This window comes from Furipterus horrens, unplaced genomic scaffold (genome assembly GCF_987537825.1).
Source record: "Furipterus horrens unplaced genomic scaffold, mFurHor1.1.pri manual_scaffold_3, whole genome shotgun sequence".
Lineage (NCBI taxonomy): Eukaryota > Metazoa > Chordata > Mammalia > Chiroptera > Furipteridae > Furipterus > Furipterus horrens.
The window spans coordinates 25,326,188-25,330,039 of NW_028327173.1; the positions used below are offsets into that span (position 1 = coordinate 25,326,188).

The 3,852-nt window shown below is 37.7% G+C and overlaps 1 non-coding gene across 1 annotated transcript; it reads right to left on the reverse strand.

Moving 5' to 3' along the window:
- Positions 1-397: 397 nt before the first annotated feature.
- On the reverse strand, positions 398-560 carry LOC150014641 (U1 spliceosomal RNA). Its single transcript, XR_016510396.1, has one exon. It is a non-coding gene; the product is annotated as a U1 spliceosomal RNA (small nuclear RNA).
- Positions 561-3,852: the final 3,292 nt, after the last annotated feature.

Here is a 3,852-nt window from a genome sequence, read left to right on the forward strand (position 1 = left end):
TTGGTTTTGCCTATTTTAAAATATGTTTTAGTCACTCCAATAGGTGTGTAGTTCTGTCTCATTTTAGGTTTAACTTACATTTCCTTAATGACTAATAATGTTAGACATCTTTTCAGATGTTGTGGGTTTTTCTTCCCCCATCCATTTTTCTTCTTTAGTGACGCGTCTTCAAAATTTTTCTCCATTTTCAAATTGGGTTGTTTATTTTCTTATTTCTGAGTTTTAAGAGTTCTTTAGTTCTTTATCAGATATGCTTTGTAAGTATTTCCTCCCAGCCTGTAGCTTGTTTTTTTTTTTTTAATTTCTTAACAGGGTCTTTAAAAGTGCAGAAGGTTTTGATTTTTTTGAAGTACAATTTATCAGTTTTCTTCTTTCATGCATCATAATTATTTTTTGCAAGAGGAGAGCATGAGCACAGTCCTCCACTACCCCAAATTATGCAGATGAGTTTGCCACATTTGGGGAAATCACAGGCGTCAGCACATCCGGAGTGCAGCCGATAAGCCTCGCCCAAGGAAAGCCACCTTCATGATCAGGTATCTCCTCTGTCACGTAAGTACACATCATGATTTTGGTGTCACATCTGCAAATTATTTTTCCTAACCTAAGATCTTCTATTTTTTTAGAAATCTTATGAGATCTATGATCCATTTTGTGTTCATTTTTATATATGGTACACGGTATGGATGAATTTTATTGGCATATAGGTGTGCAATTGGTCCAGCACTAATTGTCAGGTTGTCCTTTCTTCATTGATGCCTTTGCTCCTTTGTCAAAAATCAATTGACTGCATATGTAAGAGTTTATTGCTAGACACTATTCTGTGCTGTTGACCTTGAGTCTATCCTTTCACCATTACCAAATGTCTTGATTATTCTACCTTTGTAATAAATCTTAACTCAGGTAATTTCTTCAACTTCAGCCTTTTTTTTTTTTTTCAAATTTGTTTTGGTTATTCTAGTTCCTTTGTTTTTTTAATATAAAATTTAGAATCAGTTTGTTGATTTCTGCCAAAAATTGCTAGTATTTTGATAAAGATTTTGCTGAATCTGTGGATTAATTTGGGGAGAATTTATATCTTTATAATATTCTTCCAGTCCTTGAACATCACAGGTCTCTTCACTTATTTAGTTTATATTTTAATTCTTTATTTCATTTTTGTAGTTTTTAGCAGACAGATATTGCAATACTTTGCTAGATTTGTAACAGTATTTTAAGTGTTTTGGTGTTACTATAAATGGTTCCTTTAGTTTTTTAATTTTAATAGTTCATACAGACCAACAGTTGATTTTTGCATAAGAACTTCATATATTTTGACCTCGGTAAGCTCACCTGTTCTAGTAACTTTTGTGCAGGTCCTTGGAATTTTCTATATAGAAAACCATGTCTCAGCAAACAGGGACAGGCTTATTTCTTCCTTTCTATCTGCAATATATGCTTTTTCTTGCCTTATTGCATTACCTATATTCTCCAGTACAATGCTGAATAATAGAAGTTATTTTTTGTTCCTCTCCTTTTATTTTGCCTGAAACTCTATCTACTCTATCAGTCTTTATGGTCAAGTTTCCAAAATATATCCAGAATCTGAGCACTTTTCACCATCTCTTCTGCTGCAAGATCTATTGCCTGAATACAGCCACCATCTTCTCACCTGGGTGCCTACCTCCCCTCTGTTCCCTGTGCTCCCACCTCCACTTAGCAGCTGAAGTCAAATTTCTATTCTAATTATAACATCTGTTCAAAACCGCAACCATCTAACCATAGCCTATAGGGTCCTATAAAAGTTGGCTCCTGTCCCACTCTCTGACTTATTCCCCTCACTTACTGCACCTTATTTGTGGTAGCCTCCTTACTGCTTGTCAGACATGCTCACTATATTCTTATCTTGGGGCCTCTACACTTGTATTTTTTTTTCTTTATTTCTACTGTCTGCTTTCTTTGAATTCTTCCAGTTTAACTTCAAGTGTTACCCCCTCCCCCCACAAGGAGTCCTTCTCTAACCCTCTAAGCTAACAGAGGCCTATCACCCTCTGGCTCATCATTCCTATTTTAACTTCTTCATAATGATCTTTTTCCTTGTGTATGGGTTTATTTTCTATCTCACTCCTCTAAAGGACAGGGAGTTCATCTACATTGTGCACCCCAGACTAGATCAATGTTTACTATACATATCAGTAAGCAACTACACTGTAATTGCTCATTAAATGTTTGCTGACCAACTCTTTCAAATGTATGATTCTATGAGTCTGAGTGAGATATTCTCACCAACTTATCCCTCAACAACCTGGACAAGCTTCACACCTGTTAAGTTTATTTCCTGAACTCCCATGCAATCTCCACCTGACGAAGTTTGACTTCGGCTGCCATTACTTTTTCTGGTAAAAACAATTTATGTTCTCCTTAAGACAAGTCCAACTTTAGTCCTTAACATGGCTGGAGAGAGGGCAGTTGCCTTTACCACAGTTGATTACTCCTTCTCCCATGAACTCTCTTTCCTCTTGGCTTTTTGAGACATAGGATGTGATTGGCTCTCTTCTAGTATCTGTCTAATGGTTCCTTTCTCATGTTCATGGTAGGCTATTGTTACTTTCTCCTTATCTTGAAATATTAGTGCTGTCAACGGTCATAGCAGGAACTTACTACCTGCTCATCTAACCTTTTGGTTTTAACTACCTCCTTAAAAGCCATGTGATCCAACAACTATTTATGGGGCTCCCAGTAGGTGTCAGGCACTTGGAAAACACAAGAGAAAGATAATCATGGTCCTCTTCCTCTTGAAACTCATAGATTAGAATGTAAACCTTAAGTTCATTGTCGCCTCTCCAACATCTAAAACAATGCCAGGCACTCAGCACATATTTGGTAAATGAGTGCATACTGGCGTAAAAAAACAACCAGCAGGAACTACACAAGTCTTTTTATAATTATAATAATAAGTGCTATAACAAGGGGATACAAGGTGCTGTGGGTATGCAAATACAGGAAATCTCATCTAGTTGAGATTGGGACTCCTGGGAAACCTTCAGGAAAAAAGACATGTAGACTTAGCCATGAAGAATGAGCAGGAGTTGGTAAGTCAACTGCATATACTGGTAGTGGTGGGAGGTTGAGGAAATTTCCAGTCTGATGGTTTCTGTCTCTCTACAAATTGTAAGAAAAATTGATCTGCCGGGAATGGAGGGGGTGGAGGGAATATTGGGGGTTTGAAGAGAGAGGTAAAGATATAGACTGTGGGTAAGGTAGAACTGCACTTCAATGGAGTAAGATTTCCAGGCACTGCTTTTTGAAGTAGATGATCATTCATTGTCTCACGGTGACTCTGGGGTATTCAGTTGTGTGATTCCTTCAGCACATTTAGCCTCTTGGGGCAGGTTGTAAAAAGGGGAAAGTTGGGCTCATTCAAGTTTGGGCTGTTGTCATGTAAGTGTAACAACGGAAAGGATGGGCAAGGGAGTTGAGGACATTTGAAAAGAAGAACTATAATGACACGCTATGGAATCTAAGCTAGATGAGCAGGAAAGAAAACTCAGGTACCAAAAAAACCTTGATTTGTCTTAGGACAGCAGTGTGCTGAGTTAAAAATGCCCACCTCTCTACATAACCTTTCTCACTTAGAGTGGCTTGTGAAACAGTTCTGACCAATGAAATATAAGCAAAAGTTGCTGGGAGTGGCTTCTATGTGGGTTTTTAAAGAGGGAAAAATTCATCTGGGATGTGCCTTTCGCTCTTTGTCCTTCTATGTTCCTTGGATGAGATGGAGAGGCTGGAAGTAAAACTACTTTGTTGAGATCATGGGTGTATCTGTTAAGCATAGCCACCATAATGCTGCAAAGCAAACTTAGTGTCTCATAA